This window comes from Ovis canadensis, chromosome 2, assembly GCF_042477335.2.
Source record: "Ovis canadensis isolate MfBH-ARS-UI-01 breed Bighorn chromosome 2, ARS-UI_OviCan_v2, whole genome shotgun sequence".
Classification (NCBI taxonomy): Eukaryota; Metazoa; Chordata; class Mammalia; order Artiodactyla; family Bovidae; genus Ovis; species Ovis canadensis.
The window spans coordinates 25,957,262-25,974,395 of record NC_091246.1 but is presented as its reverse complement, the minus strand read 5'-3'; the positions used below and the strand labels follow the sequence as shown (position 1 = coordinate 25,974,395).

The window sequence follows — 17,134 nt, the reverse complement described above, 5'->3', positions numbered from 1 at the left end:
TCCAGCCCCATAAGCAAACCTCATCATTTCATTACAATCACTGAAACGTCTGTATGCAAAGTAAAAATGTACATTTCACTTTTTTTTTCTCCAAACCAATTCCCCTGCTGCCCTCACTAGATAACTGCTGCTCATAGTCGGGTGCCTTTGCTTTAGAATCTCTCCACATATTTACACACACACACACACACACACACACACACACACACACACACACTGGTATAAGCAGACCTGCATCTTTATATAGCAAATAACATTCCAATGTAGCCTACATTGTTATGTGCATGTGTTTTCAAAAATATAGTGACATACTACATCTTGCTTTTAACTTGAACATCTTTATATTTTACTTTGTAAGATTCCACATTTAAGAAAAACACCACATATGATTTGAGTGCATGGATAGACCACAGTTCATTTAATCAAGCCTGATACAAATTTCTTCCTTCCTTCCTTCTTTCCTATTACAAAATAAAATGTTGCAATGAGTTACAGTATGTATATATATATATTTCCCCAGTTTTATCAATTTATGTGTGTAATAAGTTCCTAAAAATGAAATTGCTGAGTCAAAACACATGTGTGTTTTATATTTCCAAAGCCATTACCTGACCGCCTTGCAGGTGCTGACCTGTAGGAGCGTCCCTTTTCCCCACATCTCACCATACAGTAAACCCTTAAATCAGAGGCAAAGCATATTCTTGTGCTTTTGGTTCATCTGCATTTTGGGCTGCTTGTTTGTGTCCTTGACTGCTCTTTCTATTGGAATGTGTTTATTTTTCTCATTGATTTGAAAGAACTCACTGCATATGAGGGCTTCCCTGGTAACTCAGATGGTAAAGAATCTGCCCGCAATGTGGGAGACCGGGGTTCAATCCCTGGGTTGGAACGATCCCTTAGAGAAGGGTATGGCAACCAACTTCAGTATTCTTGCCTGGAGAATCCCATGAACAGAGGAGCCTGCAGGCTACAGTTCACGGGGTTGAAAAGAGCTGGACATGCCTGAGCAACTGCACAGTCTTTCACAGCACTGCATATGAAAGCTACTAATCCTTTACCACAGACCTTGAAAATAAACGTGTCTTTTGTGTTTTTTCCCCCTCACTTATTATATTTTCCCTTTGTACAAGGACTTGTTTGCAATTTTAGAAAATCATACTCAACCTTTTCCTATTATGGTTTCATATTTTCTGCCATATTTAGAGAGGCCTTCACTCCAGTCATTTTATAACTCAACTCTTTTCTTCTAGGACTTTATATTTTATTCAATATTTTTGTTCAATCCAGAACTTATTTTTGTACACAGAGCAAAGCTTTATTTTTCCCAAATCATCAGTTTTTTCTCATGACCAATGATTAATAACCTATGCTCCCTTTCCTGACTGATGGGAAAGGCCACCCTTGTTTTGCACCAAATTCCATGTGGAGTTTGGGTCTGTTGCCCCACGTTCCTTTGCAGTTTTCCCTTAAGATCTTGTAGAATTTGTCTCTCTTCACCATTCTTACTTTTTTTTCCCTTTGGGTCTCATAGGTTTCATTTAAAAAATAAAATAAAATTGCCAGTCTAAGGTGGAAGGAAGATTGTATCATGAGCATTTTAACTTGCTTAGTTTTGTGTGTGATGGACATCTTGTTTCATAATCTTCTGTGCACAGAGCTCACTTCGGCTGGCTTAAAAAATCTCTCCATCGTGATAATGGAGAGCTCCTTCATGCTCCTGTGGCTACAAAGCAAGTCCACAGTGGGGGTGGGGGTGGGGGAGGTGGCAGGCTCCACTTAACTACCTGTTGTGGTGATGGACAGGGAGGCCTGGCGTGCTGCAATTCATGGGTTCGCAAAGAGTTGGACACGACTGAGCGACTGAACTGAACTGAACTATGGGAGGAACCACTTCCTTTCGCAAATACATATGTTGAAGCCCAGACCCCCAGTACCTCAGAATGGGATGTTGGAAATCAGGCCTTTACAGAGGTAAGTTAAAATGAGGTCATTAGCATGTGACCTAATTCCCTATGACTGATGTCCTTATAAAAAGAGGAAATTACAGATACATGAACAGAGAGAAGAAGATGTAAAGATACAGAGAGAAGACGCCATCCATAAGCCAGGGAAAGAGGCCTCAGAAGAAACCAACTCTGCCCACACCTTAATCTCAGACTTCCAGCCTTCAGGACTGTGATGCAATAAATGTCTGTGGTACTGTGCTCCAGGGACCCTAGAAAATGAATACACCGTTCCTCTATTAATGAATGCTGATAGTTTCCAGAGTCTTCTGTGGAAAAGGGATAAGCTAAAAGGAATATCTTGCACATATTTTTGCAGGTATTGGCTTCTTGGGGAAACATACATGACTTTTCTACCTTCTTTCTAGAAGGCATCCTTCCCCTGGAGTTGTCAACCTGCCTTCCTTTGACTGAAACCATTGAAATCCCAGCTGCATCACAAATATTTCCACCATGCAACAGAACTTCACTTGAAATTTTCCTTTATCTCCTGCTTCATTCTAATCTTCAGGACACCATGTATGCCCCCTCCCAACCCTCTCAACAATAACATGTGCAGAGAGCAGTGATTCTATCCTGTGTGGGGACAGTGGCAGAGATATCAGCCTGATATCTGAGCAGACAAAGGCTCGGAGTATCCTTTTGAACCTTACTTAAAGCTTCTCACATTACTTTAGTTCACTCTGGGTGGTAGATTTGAAAGTCAGCTCAATCTCGGTTGGATAGTAACATGTGCAAAAGCATCAGACATTCCCATGTTAACCTCTCATGGATTCAGGAATTTTTGGCCCTATTCCTACTGAATTTCCTTAATTTCTCAACACAAACTTATGAAGATAACAAATTTTCTAAACTGCTGGTAAAAGAGTGAAATCAACATGTCAAACTGGGCTTCTGCCCTCTGGCTGCCTCCACTGATAGGACTTTAAATCTTAGCACCAGGCATGACAGCAGGTCCCTTTAGGCTCCTCACTAGAGAACTGGATACAGAGTCTAATTCTGGATTAGAAACACCTGGGTCGTAGGTTTCAACTTGCAGCAGCATTGCTTAGCCGCTTGACAAGTCCAAGTGACATCATCTTTCTGGGACTCACTGCTTCTCAGGGGGTTGAGTTAGATGGTGCCTAAGATCCCTCCCCGCCTCTACCATCCCAGGCATCCTTACACACACTTCTAAGAAACATGATTCAGGACTAGCAATTGCCTAATGATCAGTAGAGTCTTAACAATGCAGCCCTCTCTCTAGAAACAATTTCTGCCTAAGCTGTAGAAGGGCTAGCCCAGCTCCCAGGGTAATAGGGAAGATGAAAGAAGCCCCAAGTCTGCCTTCACGGCTGCTGTAGGGAGCTCCCCTTCCTCCTCCTCCCTGTCACTTCCTTCACAGCTATGACCATCAGCTGATTGGTGTGGCTGAAAAAAAGGAAGTGTTGGACTTCCCCTTCAAGTATTAACAGCAGCTAAAAATGCAGAGAAAGAAAAGAAACAGCACCAAAAACAATAATATAGAATATAAATCCATAACCATGCTGGGAGCAAAGGAAGCAGATTGTTAGTGGAATGGAAACTCTCACAACTCTTGAAGGACTCAAAGAAAGATGGGCTCAAACTTAGGAAACCACAGCCTAAGTGCAGGCAGTTGGGGATGGCTGCAAAGAGTCAAGGGCGTGGTGCCTTGGAAATGACAAAGCCTGGGTGGGATGGGGTGGGTGAGGTGGGGGAGAAGCAGAGTGGGAAGCAGGCAGGCAGCCAAACCCTCTCCAGCTCCTCAGCTGCTGGCACCCCTAAGAGCAGCAGAAGGCCCTCTGCAGGAAAGACGTGCGTTTGGAGAGGCAGAGTATGGCCACATCTGCAAAGAACAGAGAGTGCCTGCGCCCCACACCGTGGTTACTGGCTCATCCTGTCCTGCTCATATCTCACGCTCCTCCCATCGTGTGTGTGTGTGTGTGTGTGTGTGTGTGTGCGTGCGTTAATTGCTCGGTCGTGTCCAACTCTTCGCTTCCCCATGAACTGTAGCCTGCCAGGCTCCTCTGTCTTTGGGATTCTCCAGGCAAGAATACTGGATTGGATTGCCATTCCCTTCTCCAGACCCACCTCATGGGTGACAGGTAAAAAGAGGGCCATGCAACATACGCAGCCTTAAAAACTAACTCCGAGGGCATCTCTGAAACAAGACCAGCACACATCCTAGCACAACAAGAAAGCTAACCCCACAAAGGTAAGGAACCAAATGGGCAAACAAATGAGTAGGTATCAAAGGAGATAGAGCTCATGAAGCAAGAAGAGAATGTCCAGACTGGAAGCAGTAACAAAAACAATTATCTGGAAGAGCCTAAAGTATCACTTAAAAAATAAAGAATTAACTACCTTCCTTCCTTGCTTGCCCACCTGTTTGCTAAAACACAAACGACTCAATAGATGGACTGAAAAACAGGATGGACAGGGCTGAAGATCTCTCTTGAGCAAATGATCAACTTGTCAATTCCATGAAATGCAATGAAAAGGGTAAAAGAGAGGGAACGAATGAAAGAAAAAGTACATTCCCTGCAGCTTTGTATATAATATCAAAAATTAGAGAAAAATCCTAAATGTCTATCAATAAGTAATCGTATTTTCTGCTCTGGAATAAAACACAAGGATCACTGATAGGAAGGGCTCCCCCAAACCTGTTGATTAAAAAAGTTAGCTGCAGGATGACACTGGTATTAAGAAGACACACACTATATCTTCTAAAAATACACACATATATATACACGCATGAATGCACAGAATGATAGATTAGAACACTATACATCAAGCTGCCCTCCCTCAGCTGGGGTGGGCTGGGGCTAAGGGTGGAGGTCAACGAGGGTTCCAGTGTTACCTGTCATATCTGAATTCTTCACCAATGGGTATATACTCAGACATCAGTTATGCAAGTCAACACTTTTCAAAAAGAAAATGAGAGACAGTTCCCCCATCTTGGAGGTCAGAGAAAAAAACTTCAGAGCCAGTACTTACTCATCTGTGACCTATTTGGGACTGCTATTATTAGTCTCCAGCCAAGACTACAGGGCAGACTCCCAGAGCTACCCACCTGGGAAAGACTGTGACCGTTATGCCAGTTCTAACCACAGGCCAGGTACGATTACTACATATGTTGTCTCCACCATGCACCACAAGGAAATCCCCTATAATCCTTCCATCTACAAAGACTGAAAGAGTAGCTTGAAAACAGTGGGATTTGAACCCAATGAGACTTCAGACCCCCTACTCTCAACCACTGTTGATAAAAAATATTCAGTGACTGAAGCATTAGGGCAATCAAGTGATTCAAATACTCTTAGTGTTTGAGATGAAAATAAACCTAGCATTCTGCCTCCGTCTAAGCAAAGCCTGAGGATTTTGTAACGGGGTAGCAGGTTACCTGCTTTTTCCCAAAGTAGACCTGGGGAGCCCCACTATACAAGATGCTCCAAGAACCAGTGTATCCCATGATCACAGGGGTGTGAGAGTTCAGCGACATGCGCCCTCACCATGCACACCACCTACACAACCGCCATGAGCAAGCCCAGGACAATGATCCTGCTTACTCAACTTTATTCTGCCTAAGAATAAGGAAACAAGGAAAGGTTAAACAAGCAAAGCTTCCTAGGAAATACCATTTAAAATCGCATAGCACCTGCTTCAGAAATCAAGAGAATTGAGCCCAGTCATCTGATTTTTAAAATTTGTGGAGCCCCCATTCCCAGGAAAGTACATATTCCCATTAATCAAATAATAAAACATCAGGGTCAGAGCAAATACAGAGGTGACACTGAGATTGATTTAAAATATAGATGCTAATTGCTAAATTGGAGCTAAGAATAATCTTTCACTAAGCATGATTCAGAATACACCCCGACCTGAGAAAGTATAAAAGTTCCAAAAACTACAAAAAGTAATAAATTATACAAATAAGCAAATGAGCATAGAAATCAAAAGTTTGGGGGAAATGTTTTCAACAATTATGACAATGGATTTACAATGGATTTAAAAAGTACACGAATGTTGATAAGAGTTATGTTAAGACTCCAAAATGCGTATAGGACAGCAACTTGCAGAAAATATATTTAGCTAACCAACACCCCCAAATATGCTTCAGTTATTAATAGGTGCGTAGCAAGACTGAAAAGAAACTGTTAGACTGATGCAAAGAGGCAGGGGTTTCCAGAAAAAGAAAGAAATGGAACTCATAGAGTGCTTGATATATTTGACTCAGTAGGAAATTGAGTCCGAATTGCCGGGGTTGGCGGGGGGGGGGGGGGGGGGGGGGGGGGGGGGGGGAACGTGCGGTTTAGCTTCGTGTCAGAGAATCGGGGAGCGAACCACTACAGGCACAGGACCAACTGAGAAAACACAAAAATGAAACAAGAATTTACCCCATGAAAAACAGTTTGAGGTACAAGAAAGAAAATGGAACTGTACTATACAACATGCTCTATTAGTAAACAAAATCACAAGGTAAATACCAAGTAGCATCTTAACCCTAGGTTAAGGTTCCAGCTGTCCATTCATCCTGTGTTCAGCAGGGTCTGAGTCTTTGTGACCCCTCGGACTGTAGCCTGCCAGGCTCCTCTATTTATGGAATTTTCCGGGCAAGAATACTGGAGTGGGTTGCCACTTCCCCCTCCAGGGGATCTTCCCGACCCAGGGATTGAACCCATGTCTCCTGTGTCTCCTGCATTGCAGGCGGATTCTTTACCCCTTGAGCCATCAATCGGGGAAGCACACAGAAAGATTATCTTGGGTAATAATAATTATCCTAGGACTGCCATGTCCTTACTTCTCAGAATAGGAAGTCAGCATTGTCTAAACTGATATATATATAAAAAGCAAGTGAACATAGCATCAGGAAATAAGAAGGAACATTCTAGAAGAAATAGCTAAAAATATTAAAAGATTGCTTTTGGGGAACAGTACTAGAGGATGGGAAGGTATTGTTATAAATTGAAATTAAATAAAAAGATTAACTCTGGTTGCACCAAAACGTTTCCGTGATAACTGAACGGAAATGGACAGATTTAATAAATTGTCAGACTGACCAGAACAGCATGAAGATTTAGCATTTAAGACAGAAGATGGAGTGGGAAAGTAGAAGGTTAATTGTTGCACATTCAAATGCTCTTTGTAGCCTCACTGAGTATAACTAAAGAAACCAACGTTTAAATTGTGACTTTTTCTACAATTTGGTGCTCAGCCCTCTTCCATCCTTTAACACTGCCCCAATATCCAGGCCTAAGCCTCACTTACGTGACATCAGCCCTACCCTCTCCTTGTCAATCCTGCTGTCTGCCCAGCCTCTGCTCAGATCAAATATCTCACACACAGTGTGCCAATCTGGAAGCCCAATGTCCTCTCAAATCTGTGCTCCCCTCCAGGGCTCCAGCACAGCACTGAGAGGTACTGCCTTCTCCAGCAACAGGAGCTAGGATTCCAGTATCAGAGCCAGGTACCCTCAGGACAGAGGATGCTACTTACCAGAAACTGTCCATCATAAGTTTTCAGTACATTACCCTTGGTAATTGAGGTGTTACATCATCCCCACCTTTCTCTTCCTATCTTCAGCCTTTGGCAGCCACCAAAAATAGATACATAATTTTCCAGAAACAAAAGAATCAAGAGAGTGTCCTTTTTGATTTGTTAAACCTACTGTGAAGTGAAGTGAAGTTGCTCAGTCGTGTCCGACTCTTTGCGACCTTCCAGGCAAGAATACTGGAGTGGATTGTCATTTCCTTCTCCATTTTGATTTGTTAAACCTACTGAATAGAAACTAAATATTCTTCCTTCTATCGGTGTCTTTGGCAGTGGCTAAATTTGACTATATTTAAGATTTCAATTTAACCACCTTTCAGGATTCATAGGGCAAAACTTACATAATTAATTCTTAAAAAACAAAACAAAACTAAGTTGATACAAGCTAACATTTTGCCAGAAAAAATTCTAAGCTAATAGAAAATATTCCTGCTGATGCAAAGCCACAATGAATGAACAAAGCTTTCCCTTTAAAATCCAATCAGCTGAGTTTTTAAAATCTTCCCATAATTCCTCTCTTTTTCACAAACTTTTAAAGAGAAAGGAAAAAAAAAATCTCTTTTTTTTTCTGAATGAAAAAAGCAAACCCAACCTGTTCAGTTACAAAGTAGAAGGTAAGATGGTGAGACATAATTAAGTCAAGCAATTTAATTCCAGTCTCTCTTTAAGACTCTGCTTTTTGATTTCAGTTGCTTTAAAAGAAAAGCAATGTACAGCATATATATATATATTTTTTTTTTAAATTTCACTCACTGGCCTAAGTTCCTAATTTTCTCTCCACTCATTTGCTGCTAAATCAGTCCAGAAGTGGAAGAAATTGTGGAGCTGGGCAGGGGGTGACTTAGGGAATCAGAAAAAAACTATATGGTGGAAAGCTGAGAAAGAAAACAGGAGCTTAGATTGTACAAAATACTGGGCCATTCCTTAGGCACAGATAACGGAGACAGATAGAACAAAGTGAACAGGAAGCAGTATTTCTTCCAAGGACAGGCTGTAGTTGTGAAGTGTGATAATACCTCTTCTTTAAGTAGCTACTGCATTCTTTGTTTAGAATCAGAGTGGCAGAAACTTTGCTGTTGAAAAGTCTATAAATAAGGATGAAACATCCTATTCTCACTCGGAGGGTCTGTATTTTGATTATCATTGAGAATTCAGGGAAGTCTTGCTATTTCAAACTTTCTGTAAAGGCAGGGGAACTATTTGTCTAATTACTGGAAAGTGTGACTTGTTGGGCAACAGAAATGCAAGTTACTTTCAAAACCTAACAGTAGCTTCATGAAATCTAACACAGACTTAGTTCCTTAGCCTTAATTCCACAAAGCTCTGAAAAACAAGGTTTTTGGTGAGTTTTGCCCTGAACTGGCACACAGTTATTTGTAGCCTCTCTTTATTCCACTTAGTGAGACTTTTCACACTATTGGTGCAGAAATATTAACACGTGGGATTACAGGAGGCTGCCCAGGCTGTGTTGGAGTGGTGTGCAATATATGGCGTCAGTTTGCATGCACACCTTACTAAATTCTGAGAAATGGATTTCTCAAGGCTGAAACTCATATTCTAAATTTGAATTCTAAATTCTGAGAAATATTGAATTCCAAAACATTATCTTGGCACAGGGTTTTGGATAATGATTTTGGATATGCTATGTGCTGCATAAGTTACATTCTGTTAAGAAGTCTTTGATTAAAAAACAGAGAAATCAGAACTGTACTTAGAACAAGAAATACAAACCTAAAGAAAGCTAAGGTGAATGGTTTCTGAAACGCAAATCTAGCAATAAAATGAGCTTTCTGACAATTTTAGCCTCAGGAAAGGTAAAGAGCTAAAATAAATACCTCATTTTTATTCCTGGATTAAAACATTAAGAACATGATAGTTATTGAGATGATTCCTAAAATCCTACATATTGAAGCACTCTAAATACAAAGAATAAATTTTTTATTTATATAAAAGTAAAATAAAGAAATATAAAGTTTCTATCGTACTGCAACATTTCTCTAAACAGATCAAAGCAAAAGTTCAGTGTAGATAAAACAAAACAATTTGATAAAATAATTTTAGTAGACAAGATTTTTCACTTGAAACATCTAATACTTTACATGTATTTAAACCTTTTAGGTCAAAGATAAACCTATCTGGGGATAGGAGAGAGGTGTGCACATCAACGAATTTAGTTGCATCTAATGAAAATATTGCCTGAGTCACAGCAATGAATTTGTTCTTACTACAACAAAGAAAACAGATGTTAGAATCAATTCCATTTCTTTCAGGAATTCTCCATCATCTCTCCCCGCCCCCCCTTTTTTTTAACACAAAGATTCAGATGTGAGATATCTCCAAGCCTTTTAACTACATACTGAACTACCTCTAAGGAAATGGCAACCCACTCCAGTGTTCTTGCCTGGAGAATTCCAGGGACGGAGGAGCCTGGTGGGCTGACGTCTATGGGGTCACACAGAGTCAGACACAAATGAAGTGACTTACCAGCAGCGGAACTACCTCTAGGATTTAAGAAAAAGAACAACTCCAGCCAACAGTTTTATTTGGGTCAATGGGAATCTTTAATGGAGTCAGACAAACTCATTAAAATAATCTGCAGTCTGGTTTCCAAAAGCCACCTGGCAAGATGGCAAGGGCTGGGTGGTCACCAGTCAACAGGAGTGTCTTGGGTTGGTTCCTGTGAATATACTGCACCATGAAGGAGAGTCTCTTTGCCAAGCAACTGCACCGAAAACGGCCAAAGATTCAAACTCTAACTTCTCCAGTGGTTGTCTTTTTAGTTCTTGATATTCAAACAAACCAAAAAATGAATCGCCTTTGTATCATTATGTAGGTTAGGTTTAAAGTTTTGAAGCCGTGCATACATGTGTGAAGTCGCTTCAGTCCTGTCTGACTCTTTGCGACCCCATGAGATGTAGCCCGTCAGGCTCCTCTGTCCATGGGGAGTCTTCAGGCAAGAATACTGAAGACCCCATTTGCTACTCCAGGGGATCTTCCTGATACAGGGATCCAATCCGCGACTCCTGCATTGCAGGCAGATTCTTTACCGCTGAGCCACAAGGGAAGCCCTTTAAAGCCATATTGCCATAGTGCAAAAAAAAATCCTTAACTCAAAATTATCGCATTTAACTACACCAAACTTTCCTGCTCTTCAAGTAATTCACTGGCTAATTAAGCTATTTTACCATGAGAATATGAAGAAAGAAAAAAAAAAAAGGCAATCGTGCTACTGTTCAGAAACTGTCATGTTTTTATGTAACTGCTCTTTCTGTAGTAAAAGTATAAATAAAACCTTTGCATGCGTATGAACATCTCTACATGGAATCACTTCCATAAATTCAGTGGAATTTTCCAGTGACTTCTGTAAATGGCCAAACGAAAATAAGTTCTTTCCGATACCCGACACCGAGTTTCTTGTGCCTGCGGATTCCAGCTAGTCTCCCAGGACGCAGCAGCTTCCGCACTTGCTGCGCACGCGGCAGCACCTGGAGTTTGGGGGCCCCATTGCACAGCCCCCAGACCCCCAGGCCCAGCCCCTGGCTTCCCGTACAGAAACCGGAGCCCAAGAGACACTACCTAAGTTTAGGAGAAAAGCTGGCACAATCGACTAATTCTCAATCGAAATATTTTATCAAACGTTCCCTCCGATTTTCAAAGCAGGAAGGCCCTGAGCGTACCTGCCCGGGTGTGCCTGGGCGCACAGGTCTTGTGCGGGCCAAGGAGGAAGGGCCGCATCTTTCCCTCTCTTGGCGCCTTCTCTCCTCCCATGCCGCCTTCCCAAGCCCGGCAGCCAAAGCGGAGGGATCGCGCGGCCACACCTACCTGTGCCAGGTGAGGCGAGGGCGGGGCGCGGGGCTCCGAGAACTCGACGGGCGAGATCGCGGGGGCAGCTCGGGCACTGCGCCGGGCCACCCGCTCCTCCTCGCTGCTCCAATCGCCGGAGTCACCTCAGTCGCCTAGTGCACGACGCTTCCTTATTTTGGGCAACTTCCTTAACGCGCCCTGGCAGGCCCTGAACTTCCTCCCAACTGCCGCGCCCCGCTGCCCCAGGCCCGCCCTGCCGCCCGTGAGCCCCGTGTGCCCGGTGCGCCCCCAGCGCCCAGCGCAGGGGATCGGCAGCCAGAGCGCACCGGAACCCGGCTCGCGGGGTGGGCCTGAGAGGCAGGAGGCCGGAGGGGAGCAGGGAAGGGAGCCAGGTGGGCGCTCGGTCCCCACTCCCCTGGCGCAGAAAGCCCAGACGAGGGGGCTTCATATGCAAAAGGGGGGCATGGCCAACAACTGTACCCTCTGGCCACCTGTCCTGCCTGCTGCGTGATTCTTCCAAGGACCAACTGGCACTCAGGGTCACGCCCACTTGCGGTGCAATTGTTTGGGAAGAGAATCTTGTTCACAGTGTGGTCTATTCCTAATCACTAACCCAAGACGCTCCTGCTGACTGGTGATCGGAAGGCCCATGTCGTCGTCCTCCCAGGTGGTCTCCTGACATAAGCGAACATCAGATTTTACAGCTCACCTTTGGGTGAGCCCAGCCTGTCCAGCTGGTCAGTTGTCTGATGGCTTTAATTATTACAAGGTTCTTGACAGTGAGTTAAACTTGCTTCCCTCTTACCCACAAGCAGTTCTGACGTTTAATTAAATAAAGTTTCATCTTTCTCTGTAGTCTCTAAAATGGTTTAAAAACTCCTACCTGGTTCTCTCCCCACCCCCTCTCCTACCCCCTTTTTTCCCCCCTGTTAAGCCTCTTTAGAATCTTCCCATAAAACAGCTTCCAGACCGTGGCTGCCCTGGTAACTCTGGCTACCATTGCCTGTTTGAAAAAGCTTATCCAAAATATAATCAATAAAATAAAATATATAGGGTGTTAGATTAAAGTTGCCATGGAGAAAAAAACGTTAATAGGAGGCCCTTAGACTCCAGTGGGACCCCTCAGACTTTTCCACTGGAACATTCTCTTCCATTTATTTTTACCACTAAATTTTTAACTCAAGTGAAGGATTTTTATTATGGTTTTATTTGTTAGGGCTTCCCTTGCGACTCAGCTGGTAAAGAATCCGCCTGCAATGCAGGAAACCTGGGTTCGATCCCTGGGTTGGGAAGATCCCCTGGAGAAGGGAAAGGCTCCCCACTCCAGTACTCTGGCCTGAAGAATTCCGTGGACTTACAGTCCAAGGGGTCACAAAGAGTCGGAAACGACTGAGCGACTTTCACTTCACTTTATTTGTTAACCACAAGACTTAATTTTACTGCAAATAGCCAAGGAAATAGCCATTGTTGTCTAAACAGAGGCTACAGAATCTGTCTTGCTTTTACTAAGATTACAATGTTTCCGTAGGTAGTGCTTATGGGAGATAAGATGAGGTTTTCCATCCATCTTTAAGCCACCTTTTAGCACTGCTACAGTCCTTCCCACCTCTGAGTCATCTTAAAGTTAACTAGCCTGCTTTTAATGATTAAAAAAAAAAATGTTAAAATTATCAACATCCCTGGTTTTCCAGTGGTTAAGAATCCATGTGCCAGTGCAGGGGACATGAGTTTGATCCTTAGTCTGAGAAGATTTCACCTGGGGAGGGGAAGGAAGGACAACTAAACCCATGCACCACAACTACCCAGCCTGTGTGAGCTAGAGCAGGTGCTGATGTCAGAAGCCAGTGGACCTCAACTAGAGAGCAGCCTCAGCTTGTAGCAACTGGAGAAAGCTTGCACGTAGCAACAAAGACCCAGTGCAGCCAAAACTAAATAGATAAAATTTAGAAAATAAAACTATCACACAAACACCTAGGAAAAAGAAAAATCTTCCTAGAAGTCAATACATTTCTTCCAATCTTTCTTCCTTCAACTTCATGTGTCATTTCCCTTTGCTGTTGAAATAAATCTTAGCTATGATTATATGCTGAGTCCTGGAAGCCTTCCTAACAAAGCCCTGTATCCAAAGGGTCCTACAGACTCCAGACACAGTTACTTTTAAAAAATCTCCTGTTCCTTATAGAGTCTTAATTTTTTATTTCTTCAAAAACTATATATATATATATACAGTTTTGCCGCATTAACTCCACCATATGAAGTCTTGAATATATACTTATGTTGTCTGAGTGTTACAGTGCCTGGCTTTTTTAGTTGTACTTAGTTACACTGGACTGTGAGCCATTCCTTGTCCTTGAAAAGTTATTTATGGAAATTAGTTGTGGCCCAGGGTGAAAGTATGTTTGTTTGTTTGTCTGTTTTTGATTTCAGAGAGAATTTGCCTTTGTTTCTGTCAGCAGTCTGGAGTGCAACTAGTATGCCAACAATTTAAGGTAAATTCTCAGCTTATGTCTTTAGGGACCAACTAGGGGACACGAATCTGGACTGGAGATTTGGGCACTATTATGGTCAACTTGGGCTTCCCTGGTGGCTCAGAGGTTAAAGCGTCTGCCTCCAATGCAGGAGACCCGGGTTCGATCCCTGGGTCGGGAAGATCCCCTGGAGAAGGAAATGGCAATCCACTCCAGTACTCTTGCCTGGAGAATCCCATGGACGGAGAAGCCCTAGTAGGTTACAGTCCACAGGGTCACAAAGAGTCGGACACGACTGAGCGACTTCACCTTATGGTCAACTTGGACTTCCCTGATGGCTCAGATGGTAAATCATCTGGCTACAATGAGGGAGACCTGGGCTCGATCCCTGGGTTGGGAAGATCCTCTGCAGAAGGAAAAGGCAACCCACTCAAGTACTCTTGCCTGGAAAATCCCATAGACAGAGGAGCCTGGTAGCTTACAGTCCATGGGATTGCAAAGAGTCGGACACGACTGAGCGACTTCACTTTCTTTCTATGGTCAACTTGTGGCTGCAGTTTCTTAAGGATTCATTTGCTCTGATTCTGCTTTGTGCTTCTTTTCACATTTCTTCTATCTTTGAGTCCATATTGTTTGTATTCCATGTTTTTTTTCTCCCTTAGTTCACTCGATCATTTTGGTGAAACACAATTTTCTACATAGATATTTATTTTAAAAAAGAAACATAATAACAAGAAGATACAGCACAATTCATCTTCAAGAATGATGCATGTCTCTAAAATACTTTAGGCAGTCATACAGCTCTATATTTAATGTCTCTTTTGGTGAGTATCAATACCTGTGGTGGGTATCTTAGCACTGATAAGATAAGCCATGTAGTGGTGGCCTCCAAAGTGGTTAGAACTCTAGCTGACCGCCAACGAGGATGTGAATCCCAGATAAGGAAGTGGAAATAGGTATTTTAAAGACCTTCCACATCCAAAATGCTTTTACTGTCAAATTTGATTGATGGTTTAGATTGTATAGAAAATAGTAGTTCAAATAGTAGTTCAAAAATGACTTCTCTTCACATTTTAAAGTCATTATTCTATTGCGTTTTTGCTTCTAGTGTTGCTGTTGAGAATTCCAAACCATTCTGATTCTTCATCTTGCATCCTTCAACTTTAATTCTGATTCTTTATCTTCTTGGCATTGTTACTAGTTCATTGTTTTGCCCATGCTGGCAACCCTTCATTTTGTTCTGCTTCTTTGTGCCAGACTGGCTTCCCAGGTGACGCTAGTGGTAAAGAACCAGTCTGCCAATGCAGGAGACATAAGAGACCTGAGTTCAGTCCTTGGATAGGGAAGATCTCATGAAGGAGGACATGGCAACCCACTGCTGTATTCTTGCATGGAGAATTCCATGGACAGAGGAGCCTGGAGGGCTACAGTCCATGGGGTTGCAGAGTCAGACCTGACTGAAGTGACTCAGCACACTCGTGAGAGATAGCTCCTTGAATCTTGTATCAGAATCTTTTTCTTTCCTCTGTCTGGGTAATATTGATAGTTTGCTTAATAATAAAATACTATTATTGATTTGAATAGTAAATATTAATATTTATTCCCTTAATGCCTGTTTTACTATAGGCTTTGCACAGGGAAGGTGGGGGTGTTTAGCTGGAGTCGTGTTGTACTAACTGGGCTCCTCTCTCCCGCATCCCACGTAATAAATATATGAGGGTTCACTCCTCCTTGGGACTTCCTAGGTGGCACTAGTGGTAAAGAATCTACCTGCCAATGCAGGAGACAAGGGAAGATCCCCTGGAGGAGGCAACCCCCTCCAGTATTATAAATTGCCTAGAGAATGCCATGGACAGATGATCCTGGCGGGCTACAGTCCTTGGGGTCACAGAGAGTCAGACATGACTGAGTGAGCGTGTGTAATCCTCCTTGGCAGAGGAAGAAGGGAGAGGTAACTATTTGGGGAGCACTTTTGGGCATTTGCTCAGTTCCCCCGCTTTTCACAAGCATGACAGAGTCATGCCAGATTGCTGACATTTTTCTTTTTACCCTCATCTCCACAGCAACTATTTTCACTACTTCTTGGTCAAAGTTGGGAAAAGCTAAGAACAAACAGTCCTTTTTACTTCTCTCAAGATTTCAGCGAGAACTGGCAGGATTTTGTAGACTCACAAGATGTAGTTTCTGGGAGGTGGGGACATGGCCTCATCGTGACACTCTCAAAGTTCTGTTTTGTGGATGAGCCAGCACTTTTCTAGGTTCATGCCATTAAGGGCTTCTCCTTTTCTCATTTGGTTACTGTTGGTAACTTTTACATTTTTATTTCTCCCCCTTCCTTTTTTATTGGTAGAAGAGAGATACGGGTGAAAGTGGAGGAAGGGTTCTTTATCTTTTTTCTAGATGGTAGAAACTTGATACTCCCTGAATATCTCACCACTTTTATCCAAAATTTAATGCCGCACATTTCTTTTTTCTTATAGAGTATAGATCATATATTTTAAAATTTAGAATGCAAGGTCCTCATTTTTCTTCTCTTTCAGATAAAAAATACACATTTACACAAGACACTTTAGGTTGCAAATAAAATAATATTTAACTACAACTGCTGAAACAGTAAAATTGAGTCATCTGCTGTTGGACATTTTGATTGCTTCCATGTCTTGGCTATTGTAAATAGTGCTGCTATGAACATTGGAGTGCATGTACAGATTGGAGTTCTAGTTTTTTTCAGATATATGCTCAGGAATGGGATTCCTGAATTATATGTTAGCTCAATTTTTAGTTTTTTAAGGACTCTCCATATTGTTCTCCATAGTGGCTATACCAATTTATTAATACATTCTAACAGTGATATTAGATTAATACATACTAACAAAGTAGGGGGGTTCCTTTTTCTCCACACCCTGAATGGATAAAGAAGATGTGGTATACACATACAATGGAGTATTTCTCAGCCATAGAAAAGAAGAAAATGATACCATTTGCAGCAACATAGATGAACCTAGAGATTATCATGCTAACTGAAATAAGCCAGCCAGAGAAATACAAATATCATATGATATCACTTATATGTGAGATCAAAAAAATGATACAAATGAACTTATTTACAAAGCAGAAATAGACTCATAGATATAAGAAACAAACTTATACTTACCAAAGGAGTAGGATAAATTAGGAGTATGGGATTAGCATATACATACTAACTATATATAAAATAGATAGCCAACAAGGATCTACTATACAGCACAGGGAACTATTCTTGTAATAACCTATGAGGCAAAATAATCTGAAAAAGAACATATATATAAA

At 42.2% G+C, this 17,134-nt stretch overlaps 1 protein-coding gene and 1 non-coding gene across 5 annotated transcripts in view; one reads left to right on the top strand and one right to left on the bottom strand.

Moving 5' to 3' along the window:
• The window catches only part of SYK (spleen associated tyrosine kinase), a 107,689-nt gene extending 95,830 nt beyond the window's left edge, over positions 1-11,859 (bottom strand). For 2 of the 4 annotated variants that reach the window (XM_069575594.1, XM_069575597.1), the window contains exon 1: positions 7,500-7,704. The gene's annotated coding sequence lies outside the window, so the exon portion shown is untranslated. Of the gene's footprint in view, positions 1-7,499; positions 7,705-11,375 lie in introns of those variants that run through there. The other 2 variants (XM_069575593.1, XM_069575596.1) reach the window with 2 other exon arrangements.
• Positions 11,860-13,934: 2,075 nt separating this feature from the next.
• On the top strand, positions 13,935-14,006 carry TRNAW-CCA (transfer RNA tryptophan (anticodon CCA)). Its single transcript has one exon. It is a non-coding gene; the product is annotated as a tRNA-Trp (tRNA).
• The last annotated feature ends 3,128 nt before the right edge of the window (positions 14,007-17,134 follow it).